This window comes from Hemicordylus capensis, chromosome 1, assembly GCF_027244095.1.
Source record: "Hemicordylus capensis ecotype Gifberg chromosome 1, rHemCap1.1.pri, whole genome shotgun sequence".
Taxonomy (NCBI): domain Eukaryota; kingdom Metazoa; phylum Chordata; class Lepidosauria; order Squamata; family Cordylidae; genus Hemicordylus; species Hemicordylus capensis.
Genome location: NC_069657.1, coordinates 192,901,840 through 192,923,251, shown reverse-complemented (window position 1 = coordinate 192,923,251; position 21,412 = coordinate 192,901,840). Strand labels below are relative to the sequence as shown.

At 47.0% G+C, this 21,412-nt stretch overlaps 1 long non-coding RNA gene across 4 annotated transcripts in view; it reads left to right on the top strand.

Moving 5' to 3' along the window:
* Positions 1-7,385: 7,385 nt before the first annotated feature.
* The window catches only part of LOC128331304 (uncharacterized), a 72,456-nt gene continuing 58,429 nt past the window's right edge, over positions 7,386-21,412 (top strand). For 3 of the 4 annotated variants that reach the window (XR_008310277.1, XR_008310276.1, XR_008310274.1), the window contains exons 1-2: positions 17,125-17,211; positions 18,552-18,639. This is a non-coding gene — a long non-coding RNA (uncharacterized LOC128331304). Of the gene's footprint in view, positions 7,683-9,456; positions 9,517-17,124; positions 17,212-18,551; positions 18,640-21,412 lie in introns of those variants that run through there. The other variant, XR_008310275.1, reaches the window with a different exon arrangement.

Here is a 21,412-nt window from a genome sequence, read left to right as displayed (position 1 = left end):
AGGAGGAGGCCGCTAGGGCCCGCAGAGACCAGGGTGTTGGTAGTGGTGCGGGGGCAGCCCTCGCGGCCCAACCCGCACCCAGCAGCAGCATGGGCGGCCAGCCGGCGTCAGCTTCCCCTTCCCCTCCCTCTTCCCAGTCCAGCAGCGTGGCATCCCAGGCGGCGCCATCGCAGCAGCCATTTGCTACCGACTCGAGATCCGCCCAGTGGTTTCAGCGGTTCTGCTATGGCACCATGCCTGGTATGCGGGAGGCTCGACCTGCCAGGCCCCCCTCCAGTGCTGAGCAATGCGTTGCGCAGTACTTGGAGGAGCCTGTGGAGGGAGACGGCGTGGACTGCGCACAGTTCTGGGCGAGCCGCCGCCAAGTCTGGCCGGACATGGCGGTGGTGGCTGTGCGCCTCCTCTCCTGCCCCCCAACCAGTGTCCAGAGCGAGCGGGTGTTTTCACGTGCCGGGGACGTGGTGACACCCTCTCGCTCCCGCTTGGACCCTGGTCTGGTGGAGCAGCTGGTCTTCCTTAAGGTGAACCTCCCCCTGTTGGGCTACCCCAAGCTGCAGTTTGAGACGGGCGAGTGATTACCGTGGGTTGCCCCATGGTTGGTCACCTGCCTGGCTCGACCTCTGTGCTTATCCCTACCCTCCCCCCTTCCACCTCTAGCTGAGCTGACGTGACAGATGCTGAGCCGTGCCAGCCAGTCGCAGCGTGTAGTGTGCCCACACAGAGATGCAGTTGTAGTAGTAGTTGTAGTGCTGCGACTGGCCAGATGTTTACAATGCCCACGCCCACCTAAAAAGAAACCCAATGCTGACCAGCACAGGCCCTTTATCTATCCACCTGTCAGCATTTGGGGACCTGGCGTGGGCACGGCACACCCCCCCAAAGTAGCACAGCCCACGGAGTACTAGACTTAGCGGCAGCGGCGGGTATACGTTCTAAAATGCAGTGTAGATATGTAAATACTGTATGTAAATAAACATGTAAATAATTTTTTCTTTAAAAACCCCATGTCAAAATCAAGCCTCAAAATTATGCAAAAGAAAGAAAAAAAGGTGACAGAGGGAGAACAAAATGATGAATGCCAAATGAATTGATTTTATTGAAAATGTTGCCAGAAATCATGTGTGGGGGGCTTGGTTTACATGGAGAAAATGACTGGGTGATTTTTTCAAATGAAACGAATGAATTATTATCATCTTATGTTCATCTTGATTGTGGTCACTGTTGATGTTGGCTGATGGCAAAAAACCCAAAACCATCAGAATAGCAATGAACTGGCTGCCAACACAACATATTGATTGATAACTGTGCAGGGGGGGAATTGGGTCTGTGTGTGTGTGTGTGTGGTGCAGGCTCAGTCTGTCTCTTCCTGTTGTGTGTCTGTCTGTCTGTCTGTGTGAATGGATGCCTAGCACTGTCTCTGTGTGTGGATGCTTTCTGTGTGTAGTGTGGTGTGTGTCTGTCTACATGTTTTTTTCCCTCCCCCCCATGCCTCCCTCCATCCTTCCCCTCTCATCCTCTCCCCTTCCTCTTCACCACCTTCCATCCTCCCTCCCTTCCAGCCCACCACCGCCTCACCTGCCCCCAACCCCGGTCTGGCAGATGATGAGAGTCTGGTCTCTCCCACCGAAGCACACACGTGAGCACGTGTGTGCACAAATATGTGGCTGACCAACTCTGAGCCGGACCCTCCCCCCTTCAATCCCCTCTACATCCCTCTCCCCCTCCCCTTTCCTCCCCCCTGCCTCCCTGCCTGCCTCCCTCCCCCCTCCTAGCTAGCAGCGCACACATACACACACAGAACACCTGTGGTGGCAAACACCACCAGCACACATGCACTCACACTGGTGCCACCACCTCTGCCTTGGGCCTCTGTGTCCTTGAGCAGATATGTGGTGGTGGACCAGAGAAGCATTTCTTTCCAGCAAGGCAAAAGGCATGCACTCACTGCACACACACACACACACACACACACACACGAAGAGGTGAAAAGACGAGAAGAGGCAACTTCTAGAACCAGCAGCAGCAGGTGAGTGTCGTGTAATTGTGTTGCTTCCCAAGGCCACTGCCCATGCTCGATGCTCAGTCTGCTGAAACTAAAGAACTAGCTACAATCATCCTTCCTCACACGCAGCTCAGCTGCACAGCACACTGACTAACTAGACACTACAGCTGGTGGTAGAAAAAACAGAAGTCTAGATTCTAGAAGATGTCCTGGTGGATTTTAAACTTTCAAATCTGTGCTAGGATTGCCTTGCCTCCTCCTCCTCCTCCTGCCTGTAATTGTGCCCTCTCCCCTTGCAGTTGCGCCGTCGTGATGGGTTGGTGATGTGCGTGCGCCGTCTACTTAGCTCTCTCCTCCTCATGTTGGCTGGGCTTGCCAGGCACTGGCTGGCAGCAGCTGTTGGCTGTGTGCTAGGCTCAGGCTGTGGCGCGCGTGACTGGACTGGGAATGTTATTGTAGCGGCAACACTGGTTGTGGTGGTAGCAGTAGTAGCTGTTGTTGTTGCTGGGCTGGTGGCTGCTGGCCTGTGCTGACTCTGCGCACTTGGTCTGGTCTGGTCTGGTCATTGGGATGCAGATGTAGGGTGTGTGTGCATCATCCATGGGGAGCATCAGAGCAGAGCAGAGCAGGTTGGCTGGCTTCTGTCTGTCGGGCCTAGTCAGTGGCAGGCACTGAGTGAGGCGGTGGTTTCTTTGGGCATCACGTCACCCATCATGCAGAGCGGCAGGTCTGCTGCTCTGCTGCTCCGCCTCCTGCTTCTTCTCTGTGTGTGCTGCTCTTGTGCTTAGTGTGCTGCTCCGCTGCTGCTGCTGTGCTGGCAGGCAGCACAGCAGTGGCCTTTTTGTTAGATCAGAGAGTGGGTGTTGTCTCTCTGAGTGTCCTCCTCTTACTTGCTTGGATAGGAGTGGTGGTAGTAGGTAGGCATTAAGATGGACTGACTAGGTGTTACGTGTTAGGGCGCCCAGAGAGAGGGGCCAAAAAGATGGGGTGGCAATTGTTGGGTTGCTCCTAGTATTATTGGTGAATTTCTGAAGAAAATTTTTTTTTCCATTGGCTAGAATGGGGGTTCGGGGCTGCCCCAGACCCGCCTCTGTGGGGTGGCAGCACCGCCAAAGTGGGTCCGGGGCCATGGCAAAAATGCCCTCAGTCCCTCCCAGCAATCCCCGTAGAGATAGGAGTGATGGTTCTGTTGTTTTTCTGAGGTATTCTGAGTGTAGATTCTATGATAGCTTATGAGATTTCCAATGAGACACCATGAATCCACTCTCATTTGCTATCACAGAATCCACACTCACTCAGAACACCTCAGAAAAACAACAGAACCATCACTCCTATCTCTACGGGGATTGCTGGGAGGGACTGAGGGCATTTTTGCCATGGCCCCGGACCCACTTTGGGGGTGCTGCCACCCCACAGAGGTGGGTCTGGGGCAGCCCCAAACCCCCATTCTAGCCAATGGAAAAAAAATTTTCTTCAGAAATTCACCAATAATACTAGGAGCCACCAATTGCCTTGGGATTTTTGGGGTGGAGGACACCCATGGGTGGCTACCACCCACCCCAGCTTTTTTGCCCCTAAGGGCTCCACATTGTGAGTTATGGGCAAAAATTTATTTTTTGAAAAAAATTTGTAAAAAATCAGAGGAAGGTCCAATCGACTTGAAATTTGGGTGGCAGGTAGAACACAATGTCCCCTTCAAAACCAGCCACTTTTTGTGATCCGAACCAGTTCGGTTCAGATCCGAACCGGTTTGAAACCGAACCGGACCGGGGGGGTGGTCTGGCAAAACCAAAACCGAACCACCCCGGTCCGGTCCGGACCCGGTTCGGACCCGAACCGAACCGGGAGAACCGGTTTTATGCACATCCCTACTTGTCTGACACCATGTCCTGAGAGTGTTGCTTCTTTAGCATGTGCTCTAGGCTTGTGCACAAAACGGGTTTGAGTGGTTCAGTTTGAATTCAAACCAGACTCAAACCAAGTGCCATGGCTCAAGATCTGGTTCGGTCAAACTGACCCATGGTTCTGTTTGAATTTGAACCACACTCAAACCAGTTCTGAAATGTTCATCATAGGGAATAATGGGGACTCAAACTAGGGATGTGTGAATAGGTTTGATTCTGAACCTGTTTGACATAGGACCGGTTCAGTTAGATATCAAACTGGACCCACCCATCCCCAGCCTGCACGGGGGGTGGGTGGGGTCCAAGTAAAAAAAATATTTTTGAAAAATTTACTCATCCCCTCCAGGGGGCACTGCTGCAGTGCTAGGGGGGTCTCTGGAGGTTCTCCCTCCCCTGTCAGACTCCATTTATGCCCTGATTACCTGGTTCGGGTGGTCTTCAGCCTGTTCTGGGCCTGACCGCCATTGCAACAGCCATTTTGGAGGCTGCTGTGCATGCCCAATGAGCCTCTGCATGGCTGAGTCATGACCTGGCCATGAATATCGTGTTTAGTGCACATGCATGTAAATGCATGCACACTAACACTAAGGCATCATGCAGTACGCAGCCTGCTATTTCACAAGCTGGTAAGGCTCATTTTCAGCTGTGAGTTATATATTATTTATTATAGGACAATTATGTTTTTCAAGTATATCTTTAGCCAAAAAGCAAGCACAATCTTGAATTTTAAATATGTGTGGGACCATCTGTTGCAGAGTAAACAAATACAGCAAGCAGAGTAGAGCCTTCAGAAACGTGTGACAGTGTGTGGGTGGCAGTGCCACATCATTGCCTTCTGCCACTAGAGACAAAAGCCAAGAAGCTGCTGGGCCCTCCCGCAACAACGGCCCCACTCCTGATCCTGATGCTGGCCCCTGGTGCTGACGCCAGACTTGTGCCCTGTGCTTTGCTCCCAAAATGAAGCAAACAAACATACGTCTGTTGGTGGAAGGCACAGGGGAAGAGAGTAAGAAAGAAAATGATCCAGCTACTGGAGCTAGTGAAGCAGTGGCAACGAGGAGAGGCCACCACTCAATGCTAGAGCTCCATTCTCGCCACCTGCACTGCTGACCTGCGATTTAAAGCAGCAGTGCACCAGAAGGTAAGGCACACAGGTGATGGGCAAGAGCGTGGCGCCAGCAAGGAAGGTGAGGTCAGTTCTGTGTCAGGGGTATAACCAGCATACAAAAGGAAGGTAGCAGGGCAGCGAAGATCTAGGGGGTGGCAGCAGCACAAAGATGAAGATGACTGTCTGCGGGGGCAGGGTGCCTTGTACTGGTGCAGGCACCATCTGAGGCTATCACCCTGCCTCATGGGGTGGGGGGTGGAGCTCAGCCAGTGATTCTTGGTATTGTTATTGGCAAGTTAGCACCCCTGCTAACTTGGCAAAGAGGCACCTTTTAATGTGGTGATTCTCTTTATTTAGCAGGGGGAGAATAACTGGCCCTATCCAGCCCCAGCACAGTATCTCCAGTGACCGTGGCTGGTGTATATCTTGTGTTTCTTTTAGATTGTGAGCCCTTTGGGGACAGGAATCCATCTTATTTATTTATTTGTTATTTCTCTGTGTAAACTGCCCTGAGCCATTTTTGGAAGGGTGGTATAGAAATCGAATAAATAATAATAATAAATAATAATTGGGGTATTACAGTCACATCCCTGTCTTTATCTGTGAAACAGTGGAGGGCATTGTTAAGAATCCAGAACACTAGATTTTTAACCATGCCCTCCAACATTTCCCACATGAAGACAGGGACATGATAGCAGGTGATCATAGCTAATATGATTGCCTTTAAATTTTGGACTAGAAGATCTGCAGCAGTGTTATTAGCTGTAACAATATTATGGGAAGAGAGCTGGTCTTGTGGTAGCAAGCATGACATGTCTCCTTAGCTAAGCAGGGTCTGCCCTGGTTACAAATGAATGGGAGACTAGAAGTGTGAGCACTGTAAGATATTCCCCTTAGGGGATGGAGCCACTCTGGGAAGAGCATCAGAAGGTTCCAAATTCCCTCCCTGGCATCTCCAAGATAGGGCTGAGAGAGATTCCTGCCTGCAACCTTGGAGAAGCCACCACCAGTCTGTGAAGACAGTACTGAGCTAGATAGATGAATGGTCTGACTCAGTATATAGCAGCTTCCTATGTAATATAATTTGAACTCTTTAAAAAAAAATCACTCATTATATGGAAAGAGAACGTTTTACACGTGGTTTTTCCATTTCCCCCAACATTTCCTATTTTCCCAGTAAAAAAATTAAGAGACAAAAAATCACTCTCATAATTAGAATTTAAAAACTGGCTCTTTTTCCTGATTATTTCCCCTCAGCATTGAATTACTTATATTCCTTTCTTTTAAAGATTTATACTTTGCCTTCATATAAAAGATCTCCAAAGCAGCATAGAATGAGTTGCACAGTACAATAAAAGCGACATTTGTGGGACACCTAAGGGAGATGTAGCTCAAGTTGCTGGTTTCTGGTGAGCCCAGGAAAGAGCATCCCCCCCTCCAGGAATGTGCTGCCAGGTAGCCCCCAATGATGCAACTGTCATTCTATGGCTGGGGGCCTCTCCTCATATAGGCCAAGACTCAGTGTGGCTTCTGGGTCATAGTGCTGAAACTGCCAAGACATGCTGGGGGAACATGTTATTAGATCTTTCTCCAGTTCCTGGTGTTCCTGCTCCTGCCAGCAGCTGTCTTTAGGATTCTTGGGTAAGCCCTAAAGAGCTCCCCTCCAGGAGTGTGTGGCCAGAAAGCAGCAACTGTCCACTTTTGAACTTTCTCATCATCACTAGGCTATGCCCTTTTGCTCCTGGGTTCTGCCCTGTTGCCAGATTTCTGCCCTCCAAAGAGCGCCCAGCTTGCGGGGAAATCCCACAAGGTACCACGCTCCTCCTGTGGTGCACTGAGGGATTTCTGGCGGCCGGGCTGTGTTCCCCCGGCCTCCAGATGGCTGCGCTGCCGGGAGCAACGCTGCTTGTGTGTGCATGTGAGCCAATCAGCCCAGTGAAAAATGAAGGGGGTGGGGGCAGGGAGATAACTCTCCCCACCCTGCTCACAGGTCATGTGAAGAACCACCTTATTATATAACCATCAACCTTATAAATACACGCATGCACACACACATACAAATAATCATAAATTAAAACTTCCACACATATAAAAAGACAAAAACCTCTGAATGTTAAAACTTGGTTATAAGGAATCTTAGCATAGTATATGTCATGATGGCTTTGATCAACCCAAGCCTAGATGATGGCAGTGTTGCTGCTGCCGCCAAGTCAGGAAAGGTGAGGTCTGGTGAGCGGCCAGTGAGTCAGCAGAATGCCTCTGCCAGCTTCTCCTCCAATCTGCCTGAGGTGGCCATCTCACCAGGCCTCCTTGGTGGGCCGGCCCTCAGGCTTTGGCTGCTGCTGACCTGGCAACCTTACTTCTTGTGACCGAGGATTTAATATTTCTTTTCCTATTCTCTCAGGTGCACCGATCGCAAATCCCATGCATGGCAGCTCTCGTGAGAGCAGCTGATTAGCAACGAGGGGCCGTGTGTGTGGGAAGAAGTGGCAGCCCGGCAAATGCCCGGCCACCAGGGGAGGCGGGGAGAAGACGAGTGGCTGGTGGACAGGCAAGTGGCCCCGGCCGGAGCAGCCGCAACCGACAAGCAGGCCCAGCAGACAGGTGGCTGTGAAATGTGGGCGGCCACGAATGGCAGGCAGCTGGCCAGCCGGAGCGACTGCAACAGGTGAGTGGGCAGAGTGGCAACTGGCAGGTGGCCAAAGTGGTCGCGAATGGCAGGTGGGCCCGGTGGGCGGCCGCAGCGGCTGAGACTGGCAGGGAAGAAGGAGAAGGCAGCAGTTGCGGGCGGGGAGAGAAGAAGAGGGGTGGCAAGCAAAAAAGCAGCAGGGGGAGGGGGGACTAGGCATGCAGATGCTCTGTGCCGGATCAGCTAGTTGGGAATATTTCTGAAGCCTGAAAAGTAGTGGGAATCCAATATGAAATGTCTGTCAACATTACTCAAGCTTTTTTATTATGAATGCTGACTTGACCAAATTTGCATGGATTTGGGCTACACATCAAGTATTAATAATAACTAGACACACTACAGTCAAAATTATGCAAAGTGATCCAAGGTATGGATGTGGCAGCAAGGCACCTCCATTGGGGGGGGGGTAGCCTGAAACCCCATAGGTGCTCCTTAGCAACAGATTTTTAGAATCACCTGCAGCTACCACATATTGGAGAGGGGTGCCATTTCAGCTTTTCACTCCAGATGCTGAAATACTGAAAGTCAGCAGTGCTCTAAGGAAACACTCGGCATGTAAATGAGGCTGGGTAAGGTTGCCAACAAAAGATGTGGATTGGCAGAAGAGACAGCCCATCGCCTCCCTGAACCTAACCCACCAGCAGTATGCAAGCTGCTGCCACCCTCCTCCTCCTCCACTCTCCTATCTCTGGGTTCTGAAAAGCCAAGGGAAAGGAGCAGTACACCAAAGAATTTTGCTTCCATGCCCTTCTCTTCACCTTTGGAGCCCGGAGGCAAAAGAGTGGAGGAGGAGAAGGCTGGTAGCAGCTGCTTACAGTCAAGGAAGGAGTGGGGTAGATGCGGGCGGGAAGAGAGGGAAGAGCTGAGATGATTCGGTGGATTTGGGGAAAGAGGTACACAGTGCACTCTGCATGCTGCAGGGTTAAGACAGAGGGAAGATCAGGTGGGAGGAGACCAGATGAGTGGAGGGAATCAGTGTGTGACATCTTCCACGTCCCCTGAGATGGTGGTTGGTCGCTGACCAGGCTGCCTCACATGCTGGGGGCCGGAACTTGGCCAGGCTTGTTCAGCAAGATAAATGAACCCAGTGTAGCAGCAGCCATTTTAAATCCAGTGAATGAACCCAGTGTAGCAGCCATTTTAAGGCAAGAGTTGCACAATGTTAAAACAAAAACCCAAACCCTCTTTTAGTGTACAGTTACTTCAGTCTCTAAGGCCCCGTTTCAATCATTTGCTGCAGGAAATGTAAACACAGCGACTGTATGATGTTGCACTTGCACCAGGGAGGAATGGGCTTAAGTCCCAGCTCACGTTTGATTTCTCTTGCTGACCTTGAGCAGCTCCACCGCTTTAAATTAGAAATAATAAAGATTATGGGGAAATCACAAGGATGAACAAGGTAGAGGCCATGAAGCACTTTTGAATGCTTCCAAAAGTGCTATAAATAATAATAATAGGTAGTGAGAGCGCTATCAGCCGCTTTCTATTGCCCCCAAATCACCAAACTGATTGGATCCAACGTAAAGGCAACACTCAGACCTTACCTTAAAGTTCCAGCACTTTCTTTTATGACTGTGACTCCTAGATTGGTCTAACATTATTTACTAGAGGCCACCGTTAATCAGTTAGTAAAGTCTTTATTTACTCTTATGAATCATTCTGCTTCTAACAGGGATTTGTTATTGGCTGGGGTTTTTTTTTTTTGTTATTGTTTATGTTGGTTTGTTTTTCAAGTGACATTTATATCTTGCAGGACTACTTTTTGATTTATTCCAAGAGACTGGCCTGTAGTTCCCTGGATTTCACTAATGAGGTGAATAATTTCCTTTCCCTTTTAAAATTACATTTTGTTTCAATTAAGCATTGGTTATAATGACAGTTACTTTGTTTGGAGCACAGCATGCTGCCCTTATTTCACCCCTAAGTGCTTCCATTAAATGCAGTTACTTTGCTCAGCATGCACAAGTTCATTTGCTCTGGGAATCTCACCACAAGCTAGTGGCCTGGCCCAAGGATGAAGGAAGGGGGCCAAAGGGATGAAGTCAGCCTAAGCAAGCACTCCTTTTGAAGCTTTATTAAACATATAACTCAGTTTAAAGAACTGGAGTTAGGCTTCCAAAAAGCCAGGAACATGGGCATTGTTAGGCACTTAAAAGTTCTGGGGTCCGGGCCCCTGGACCATGGCTCAGGCTGCGAGTTCCCCTTTTGTTACTAAAGTCTTTCATAGGAATACTTCCTATGTTCAAGTTAATAGGAAGCTGCCTTATACTGAGTCAGAGCATTGGTCCATCTAACTCAGTATTGTCTACACAGACTGGCAGCAATTTCCAAAGCCCTACCTGTGGAGATACCAGGGAGTAAACCTGGGAACTTCAGAGGTTTTTGCTCTGAGCTATGCCCTATCCTCTAAGGGGAATATCATATAACACTCACATGTAGCCACCCATCCAAATGCAAATCGAAATGGGGACAATTCATGATCACTGTCACAAGATCAGCTCTTCCCCCCTTCATGTTCTCTGAAGAAATCTCATGTTCTTTTCCCAGTGGGTCTTGTTCTGAAGTAAGCATGCATAGGAATTATAGCCTAACAGGCAGAGTATGTACACTTGCCTGGAAGTAATCCCCATTGAACACAGTGGGATTTACTTCTGAGTAAATATGCACAGGTCTGTGTTGCATAATATTTAGCAATAGCTTGATTTACAGAAAGCAAAACTAGGTGAAGATGGATATTAAAGTTTCATAATCTAGGCAGCAGTTGCCATGTTTTATTGTTATTCTTTCCCGTGTGATGAGAAACTCAGTTGAATACTAAATTCCTGCAGTGAATGGGAATGAAATATATGGTTAGCATTTGCTTGCAATGTACCTTTCTTATTAAAATGAATGTGCCCTTTAATAAGACATTACAGTTTATTCCTCCTGTTGTTCTTTCAAATTTGCCAGCATAAGCTATAGAGACATGATTTATCAGAAAGCCAGGGGGATTGTCAAGGTCTATTTAAAATGTATAGAGAAACTTTTACACTGACGTTTAGAAAGAGCAAAAATATGCAACTGATCCAAGCCTCCCTGTTTGAGTCCAAAACTCTCTCCAGTACACTATACAATGGGATCTTGGAACATCCATAGTGAGCCTCTTCAAGTCAAGAAAACCAGTGGTCTGAGCCACCCAGGATTTATCTAAAACAAAAGCTGGGCATTAATGAAGACCAGGGCTGTGCAACTTTGGCCCTCCTGCAGATGCTGGACTACAACTCCCATCATCTTTATCGGGCACTGTGGCTGGGGATGATGGGAATTTAGTACAGCAATAGCTGGAGGGCCGAAGTTGTGCAGCCCTGATTTAGACTACATATCTGATCAGATCCCATCCACATGTGATATAGATGTGCATGTAGCCTTCCCCCACCAGCACACCACTCCAATTCTCCCATCATTTGAATCAGTCCAAATAAGTAAGCAGTATAAGGGGGAGGGGCGTCGCTAGGGAAGAAGGGGCCCGTGTTTGCCCCTCTCCCTGGCGGCCCCTCAGACTGAGGGAGATAATGAAGAAAAGAGGGAGGGTTGGAGCGGGGGCGCCCTCAGGAGCTGGCCTTTGTGGCCTGTCAGTGCATCCTCTCTGGCCTTTGTGGCCTATCAGTGCCTGCCTGCACACTTGCATACTGCCTCTGCTGCCACTGGCCTGCCTTTGCCCAGCAGCTCCTACCTGTTGGCACCCAGCCTCCACTCCACACCAGCTGCACTGGCATGACCTGATTATATCACTGAGCCAGCGTGGCCGTGCTGCCCCATGCCAGTCAGACAAGCCTGCTTTAAAGGGGCCGCCTATTGCTGATGAAATTAGGGTCACTCCATATCACCTCAGTGATGCTGAAGAATAGCTGGTGCACCCAGAGCAGGGGGAGTGGGAGGAGGTGGCTGGCAGCCCCCAGATCCCTATGGCCCCCGGGCATTAGCCCACTCCCAGGCAACGGTGGCAACACCCCTGGAGTCCCAGCACTGACAATCCACACAAGTGAAGGAGGCAACAAAAGGTGTCTGGAAGTGGAATCAAGGGAGCATCACGTCACATGGACCTGTTGAAGCAAATTCTTGTGCTGCTCTTAGCCCCCCCCCAAGGAAAATATCTGTTATATAAGAATGGCTTTTCCCAGTGCAGCCTTATAGGACACAACAACTGAGAATGAAGTGAAAGCAAATACCTTGCACATAGTCAAGCCACAGTTAAGGGAAGTGAGCTCCGTGTCTCTAAGAGCAAGCCAGCCATTCTGGAGCAACGTGTACTTTCTGGCGCTGGGAGAGAGCCACCTCCTCCCCTCGCCTGTATGGCACCAGCCACCACTGCGTGACTATTCCAATTATAAATAGGCTCGCTAGGAAACGTCACTGGAGAAGGACCAAGCACATGGGTTGTTACAAATAAATCCAGAACATGTGTCTTGAGTTCCAGATTTATTTACAACCCTGTTTTGCTGACCTGGGGTCAAAACATGTCAATATTGCCTTTGAAAAACCAGACTGTGTTGAGTCACCTCAGCGACTCAGCCTGTGCAACCATGTGAATATCTGAATCTGCACTTTAAAATAAGCCACAAATCTCACTAGAAATTGCATTACAACTCTGAAACACTCTTTGCCCTCCCTCTCTCCCTCCTCCTCCTCCTCCTCCACCACCTACTCACTACAACAACACATCTCCAATCTGCTATCCTGCTATCCATATTCCGCCTTGCCCAGTCTTTCCAGTTTCAAAGCTAATGTAAAGCTGCTGAGGAAAAACTAACTCACTTGTCTCAAACCTCATTGAGCCCACAAACAATGAAACTCTGAGGAGGTTTTCTCTGTGTGCATATGTAAATGGAGTGCAATATAATGTATAGCATGAAGATAAAACTGTGTTTATATAGAAATGGTTTACATCGCTTAAAAAAATAGGGGCAGAGGAGCCAATTGAATTGTGGAGTGTAGGAAATGTAAAATATGTTCCAAATATATCAGTGCCACTAATAAAACTGGGGGAGGGAAGATGTAATGTGTGAACTCTAGGCAGGGCAATGAAACAAGATGATATGCCATTTAGGGAGGCCAAAGGAGGGTGACTGCTTTCTTTCTCCAAACTCATATCTCTGAGGTTTAAAAAAGTAACTCCAAACGATGCTTTCAAAATGCAGTGCACTGCTTCTCTGTCTCTCTCCCCTTCCCTCCCTCCCTCCCTCCCTCTTTCTCGCTTTTGTAATTAAATCTTGGATATATTCAAGAGCAAGCCTTTGCGTGTTGCCACCTTCCACTCACTGAAGCCGAAAATGGCACCCTGGCTTCTCTGTATTAACTTGCCAGAACCAGGGCCAGATTAGTACTAGTTAAAAACAATGGCTGACATCCTCACTAATCCAGAACTCTAGTGAGTTCTCCGCAAAGCTTTCTGGGGGTAAACCAGCTGGATGTTTAAAACAATCCCTTAGAAGATCATTTAATATTTAGTATTTAGTATTGAGCAGGTGCCTGGGGACTCAATAAGAGACTCATCCTAGGGCTAGTAGACAATAACATCTGTAGTTGCAAAGAAACCCCTTGGGAAAATTATTGCCTGAGGTGCAATAAAATCCCCCAGCATAAAAATTATTTACCACACCACAAAATGGTATTAAAATAACAAATACTGTAATTATTTGATATGTTAAGATATTTTATATGCATTAAGCTGCTTGCTTTTCAGGTTCTGCTGCCCTGCACTGACTTATAATGGTCTCTGCACTGTACTATTAGGCCTCCCACTAAAAAACATTCCTGGATACTGGCTACCTTGTGCATGTGAGACTCCAATATTTGCATAGAGCTCCACACAAACATGGGCTGCTACACCACTTTAAGTGGCGCAGAGGGAAATGCTTACTAACAAGCAGAAGGTTGCCGGTTCGAATCCTCACTGGTACTATATCGGGCAGCAGTGATATAGGAAGATGCTGATAGTCATAATCTCACACTGGGCGGGAGGAGGCAATGGTAAACCCCTCCTGTATTCTACCAAAGAAAACCACAGGATTCTGTGGATGGCAGGAGTCCAAATTGACTTGACAGCACACTTTACCTTTTACCTTTACATTCTCTGCATTGTCAAAGTATGCTGTACATGTGTCCAGTTTTTTCTGTATCAAGGGGATCAATGTTCAACCCTCAGTGGAGGAAGACTCAGGGCCTTTTCATACATTCAATATTATATATATTCAAGTGCCAAAGCTTTGCTTGTATTGGGTCACTGTTGGCTGCAGGTGGGGAAATCACATTTTTGAATGCCATCCACAAAAACAGTCACTGTAAGCAAATAAAAATGGCATGCAAGAGAGAAGACTAGGGTGAACATTTCTTCCTTACATGCTAGTTTTCTGCAGGTAAGGAGATTCTTTGTGGATTAACACCCAAACATGCAAACCTAGAAACTATTCACACATGCAGCGAAAACCAGGCGGCTCGTGGCAGTGGCACAGTGGTGAGCCCGCTTAAGTAGCTCACCACTTAACCCATGTTTTGGGTGCGAGCATGCCCCAAAACTGGGATAAGTGATTGTGTGTCTGCCACGGCTGCTTGCAGCCATGGCTGAAACACTTGGAGTGAGGGGGCTTGCAGTAATGCACTGCGCACTTGCACGGTGCATTATTGGGGCTCCAAGGGCAGGTGGCACGCAGTGGTGCTTCCCTGCACCTGACCCCTGGAGCACCCGTGTGAGGCAAGGGAACACCGCAGGGAAGCCGCCACTCATCTGCACAGATGAGCGGCACAGACAGGTGGACAAGATGCACAGACCAAGTGAGGATCGTCTGCGGGGAAGGGAAGGTTAACCCTCCTTCCCCGCAGTTAGCCCCAAAGCGCTTCTCACTGATCATGAGAAGAGCTTCCTAGAGTTGGAACTGAAGTTTCTCCAAAGGGAAATTTGAAAGACAATTACTGAAATGCAAAAGAGAATGTCAGGATTCTTTCCAAGGAGAAACATTAGAGAATTTTCTCAGACGTTTCTCCACATCCTATAAAGTCTTGTAAAGCTTTAATGTTTGAGTCCTCTAAATTTATATATTAGTTTCCATATTTTAGGGGGCGGGGACGACTTGGATGCTAAAGAATTAAAACAGGCTTGTTAGCAATCATCGTTACACCGGAGACAATGATTCATGGATACAAAATTCATTCTGGGGAGAAGTGAGAGTTGAATAAAAAGAATGGTGCAAGCTCCTAATAGGTCTGCGTTCAAAAACAAATAACCAGCTACACATAAGAAGAACAGGAAGGCAGAAAATACGTGCATTTGAACAAGATGAATTATATAAGCAGCTGAAATGGATAGATCATACACAATGAAATAATGTTTACATTTACTGGCACAATTAAGGCCATGATTTATCCTCTAGCACACATACATCATAAGACTATTGAAATCAGGCACATTATCAGCGCACAATATAGGAACACAGACCGGGGCGTAGCTAGGGGAGAGAGGGGCCCGTGTTCGCCCCTCACCCGGGTGGCCCCTCAAAGTTAGGAAGAAAATGAAGAAAACAGGGAGAGGCGGGGCTGGAGGACTCTCGGGAGCTGTGGGCCTGGGTTCTTTGAACCCATCCGCTCAATCATAACTATGCCCCTGAACATAGGAACATATGAAGCTGCCTTATACTCAGTCAGACCATTGGCCCATCAAGCTCAGTATTGTCTACACAGACTGGCAGCGGCTTCTCCAAGGTTGCAGGCAGGAATCTCTCTCAGCCCTATCTTGGAGATGCCAGGGAGGGAGCTTGGAACCTTCTGCATGCAAGCATGCAGGTTCTCTTCCCAGAGTGGCCTTATTCTCTAAGGAGTATATATTATAGTGCTCATACATGTAATACTATTCAAACACAAACCAGGGTGAACCTTGCTTAGCAAAGGGGACAATTCATGCTTGCTGCCACAGGACCAGCTCTCCTCCCTATTGCATAATGAAAAGTTTATAAAGCACAATCAGTGTAGCATACAAGACATGCTATAACTTTGATCATAATTTATTCTGAAGTCAACCTAGGCCAATGAAAGGATTCATTAGTAAGTTTGTTCACAGTGCTGCTTTTAGATGGGAGAACATTAAAGCAGGGCTGCCCAGGGGATTTATTGGGCCTGGGGCAGGTATGAAGTTGGGGCCCCTCTAAAAGGTCCCATGCCTATGCCTACAAAGTTGCGGGACCATATGCACGGATGGTCCATACGTGAGAATTCTCACATGCAGCTCCTCCTTGCCCAGTTGCTGTGGTAACAAATGGGCTTGCCGTGGGCTGCTCATTCCCACGGCAAGAGTGGCTAGGTAGAAAAAGTTTCAGAGTCAGATTACTAAAGTGAAATGACTTTCTTCTTCATCCTGCTGAGTACCTCCTCCAAATTTGGCCAGATTTTCTCTCACCTTCTTGGGCGTCAGTCCCTTGGGTCTTCTAATTGCAGCCAAATGTATCCTTGGATGGCTGAAAAGATGAGCCTGCATTACCTAGACCTACACCTCAGTTGTAAGGGTGTCTAAACCAATCATGGTAAAGTAAAATCGTTCTTAATGTCTTAGCATCTGAATTAAGATTGGACAGGAAGGCTTATGATCGGCTCAAGCACAATCACAATCAGACCTGGAGCCTGTTCTGGGAGCTACATGCGAGAGGTGTAGGGCCTTCTCTGTAACTGCTCCTGGGCTATTGAATGCAATCCCAGCAGAAATTCATAATTTGAGATCATTGTTGTCCTTCAAGAGAGCCCTTGAAACGTACTTATTTGGCCTGGCCTTCCAGAGTTTTAAATGATTAATTGTTTTAAACTGTTTTAAACTGTTGCCCTGATTTTCAGGGCTTTTAGCTGTTTTATTGGTTTTATTGTGTTTTAATAGTTTGATTTTAATTGTTAATTTGTTTTAATTGTTTTTATCATGTTGTGAACCGCCCTGAGCCATGATGGAAGGGCGGTATATATATCTAATAACTAAATAAATAAATAAATAAATCATAGACACACTAATGCAGACCAGCAGTTACAAAATCAAAAACTGGTTTATTTTACCAAAGGGGTCTGGATTTGAATAGGGGTGGGGGAGATAGAAGTTACAACACTCCACATTAAACCAAATCTAATAAAGAAGCTAACTAGCCTGAACTAGCAGAGCCTTATGGTCTGTTCAAAGAGCAAAGGACGATTATGGTTGCATTAGGGTCATTGAGAGCTCCCTCTCTGCAGTCAGTGAGACTGCAGAGAGGAGGGGAAACTGGCTGCCTGGGCTTCCTTCTTGATAAAAGGACAGCCAGTTTCCCCTCCTCTCTGCAGTCTCACTGACTGCAGAGAGGGAGCTCTCAATGACCATAATCCGTCCAATAGCAGCTGGAGCGAGGGAGGAGCTTCCTCCCTCAGCTCCAGTTGCCGGACAGCAAGACTGCAGTACCGCATTTGGACGTAATGCTGGCACTGTAGAACTGGAGCTACAGGGGACAAAACTCACTATAAACAGAAGGTACAAATCGAAGTCTGGGGAGGGAAACTGTGGTAGCCCGCATTCAGACATACAGAAACTGAAAGCAGAGGCCCCTTCACCTCCGGTTCTGTGTTGCATGTGAACGTGGCCTATATGTGGAGTCTTCAAGTTCCACCAGGCCAACTGACTCCTCCTTCACGCCTGGGGGCAGGGCCCAGCCAATCATTGCAAAGGGGAATATCTTACAGTGCTCAGATGTAAGCAGACCCTACTTAGCAAAGGGCACAGTTCATGCTTGATACCACAAGACCAGCATGGCCACCCAATCAATGCTTTAAACAATCACTTAAGCCTCAAATTAGCATCAAATTCTGTTTCACACACACAGCTATGCATTGTTACACATACTCCTTCCTCCAGTCATTAGTTCTTATGGCAACAGATTGTTAAGCAAAGTGTGGCTGGATGTGGACAAGGCTTAAATAGGTATGTCTCAGGCAATCTCTACTGATAGAAAATCCATTCAGGGGAATCTTAACAGTCTAGATTTCTGAGCTCGAAAGACTCTGGGAGGTGATTCCGATCAATCCCCCCAACTCTTAAGAGTATAATATTTACTTTATCATGGTTGGCTGAATCGGGGTCTACATGTTCCAATTCAATGCCATTTCATATCCTTTCAAAAACCATATGTTCTCTCTTGCTTTTAAAATGAAAACTGGGGGGGGAAATACTAGGAATTCTGCTGAAAAATGTGGCAGGGCTGCAACAGAGATTAATATGCACAGGAGCTGATGCAGGGTCCCCTTGCTTTGTGGGGGCCAGGGCAAGTTGCACCCCCACCACGGAGGACAGCCTGCCTGCTTAAAAAAGGCTTGTAACCTTTTGTTTAAGAGAATCTTGCACACAATAGGCTCCTAATATCATAGCATTTGCTTAGTAACCAAAGGACCACACGGATTTTGGGAGGAATTTTTTTTAGCCTTCTTGACACTATTCATCTTTGCAGGCACCTTCCTTATTCTTCATATGGTGTCAATGGCAGCACAAAACAGTGCTACTGTGATCATGAGAATCAATGACTTTTGACATATGCATTAGTGTATCTGACTGCTACTGGCATTTTTCACAAGCTCCGCCACCATAATCTGAAATAAAAGTGGTGGCCTCACTTGTAATATACGTTTGAAGGAATCAGACTTGAGTAGAGAGATTATCTGAAGAAGTCTGAACTTCTTGTGCATAATGAAAGGTGGTTTCATACATACACTTTGGGTTTGTTTTCTTGTTTGGTGCTCCACACCATGCAGAGAGGCACAAGTGTGAAGGGATGGGATATTACTTTCATTTTGTTTCATAAACAATTTCTCTGTTTATAGCACCATTGAATAAGTCAGTATAATGGCGATGAAATACGCATTCTCCAAAAGAACGCAAGCTTTTTTCCAAGACCTCTTTAACGTGCAGGTAAGTAAAATAAAACAGAAGTTAACAATAGCAAACATTTCAATGCTACACATCAGCACCAGTGCTATACAGTGGTGACTGAAACATGCTCTTAAAACAATAACTCAACATCATGACTCAGCAAAGCTGACAGTAATTAGCCAATCCTGTTGCAATGTCAATCAGTCCTATTACAAAACCCCCAATGTCTCATAAGCAGAGGGGGAGAGTAAAAATATCCACCCTTACATAATAGAAAGGGAAAGTACTAATGGGAGGGAAAGAGTTAAAATTCACACCATCACTCAGTAGCCCATGAATTCCATCCCTTCCTTCATTTCTTCTTTAACATTTATGGTGGGACACAGCTGCTCTACATACATCGCTTCCCTGATTTTCTGCTTCCTCACATAGCACCAATGAAAATACATCATGGGACTAGAGCCCTTTTCATGCACTCCCCACCACATATACACAAATGCATAGAGGGAGAAGTGGGACCACACAGTCACTTGTCTCAGCATTGCATGGGGCTCCCTATCACATGGAGAGGTTGTGCATAGACAACTGTACAAATTAAGGCATCTCTTTGCAGACATCTCAATGAATGTATGGATGTTGGGAGAGGCAGTTGGGAAAAGGGGGGCTGGGCTGTGTGTGTGCCCTCATTCTCCCCTCTGTGTTCACTGATATGTGGAGAGAGAATGAGGCACTTCACACGACATGTGCGGAGTGCCTGACGGAGTTCCACAGACTAGCAGCCGCTTGTAGCTGGGTGGCCTGATCGGCTGCCCACACAGCTGCCGCCTCCATCATGGAGCCGGCGGGGGCTGTGAGGATCGGGGGCTGTGCTGCCCCCGGAAGTCCCAGAATGCCCCACGCAAGTGCATGGGGCATCCTGAGGAGATCCCCAAGCTCAGGAGTCTACTCGTGTGTCACCGTGCGCCGCGGCGACACACAAGCAACGAAATGAGGTTGACAGAGCGCTCACTCCATTAACTTCATTTAAGGGCAGGGTGGTTTAGTCGGGCTAGCCGCCTTGGGAACACCGGGCTGGCCCGCGAGCCTGGTGGTTCCCAGACTCCACAGAAAGCGGGCTAAGCTCCCTTAGCCTGCTTCCTGTGGAGCGTGGGAACAGCTTCAGTGAGTTCAAAGGGCTCCTTTTTCATTGGTTTGCAGAGGTGTGCTACTAAACCTAGTAATAGGATTGCCATCTTGCACACACACCAGGAATGGTGGGCAAATGCCAAAGCATGCTGAGTCAACAGTGTACAAGCAAAGCTAAGTGTTAAGAGTGAGCAAGAAAATGTTTTTCATTTAGTGATTCCATTCCTTTTCTTTATGAAGAACTTTGTGTAGTTATTCAAGTAAATCACATAGATTTTGTTCATTATTATTTCATTTGTTTTTGTAACTCTGATTCATTTTACTGTAGTTTCCCATTTCCCAAATACTCTAATGGAGGGAAGCAACTCATTAGAGTCTAGGGGGAATTTAAAGACGCTACACGCCACCTAATGTCGCAGTGGGGAAATGACTTGACTAGCAAGTCAGAGGTTGCTGGTTTGAATTCCCGCTGGTATGTTTCCCAGACTATGGGAAGCACCTATATTGGGCAGCAGCGATATAGGAAGATGCTGAAAGGCATCATCTCAAACTGCACGGGAAATGGCCATGGTAAACCCCTCCTGTAGTCTACCAAAGAAAACCACACGGCTCTGTGGTCACCAGGAGTCGACACCAACTCGACAGCACACTTTATTTTACTTACACCCCAGAAAATGGAATGGCTGCTAGGGACCAGAAGCTCACCTGCTGCAGAGGAGCAAGTTCTTTAAATCCTCTTCAACCCAATGAGCTTTGAATGAATTCTTGAACAAAGGCACACCACTAGCTATGCATTATCTGCACAAATATCTTCAGCATACAGTGCACAGTTGCAACAGGAACTGATTTGGTCATCCTGATCAACTAATGCAGATGTGTACATGCATCCCCATCTGGATGCTCAGTTGAGTCACTTTTAACTGGCTGGATACATCTTTTACATGCAGATGGTTATGTGCATCATGCAGGGTTGCTAGTTGCTGGATAAAAGTAGTTACCTATGAATGGATCAAATGTGGGTCAGGGTTATGCAAAAAGTGTGGATTATATATTATGCAAAAATATTAGCATTTCAAATAATTCTGTATTTGGGTAATATATGGTAAGAAAAACTATAGGTTTTCATTTTAGCATAATGTATATTCCTAACAAAGTATGTGAGATTCATCCTCTATAACAACATCATTTTTAAAATATAGAAATGCAAACCTTTAATTTTTTTAAAATAGGACTATCTTCTAAAAGCACAATGCCTTAGGGATGCAAAACCCAGCGACTCCATGTTTTATTCATAGGTTTCTTCAATAATTTTACGTAATTATCGATCTTCACATAATTCTTTTCAATATTTCTTGAATGTGAAAAAAAATATTATGAAAATATTTTCTGGTGATTCAGCTTTACTGGCTTTTTCCATGCACCATTCATAGCAAGTCTGGTTGTTATTTCCCCCCCTCTGTCTTCCTCTCTTTTTGAAAACTGTAGTCTCATAAATAATGTAACACTTTTTTCCATATGGTCTCCAATGTTAGCTGCTTTCTGGTAGACACAGTAATAACCTTGATTTGATTTTTAGACATCCTCTAAGTGAGACTCTGATTTTATGGACAATCTCAAGCAGACTGTAGAACAATATCATCACACACACACACAGGGTGCATACGCACATCCTTCAATTCACTCTTGA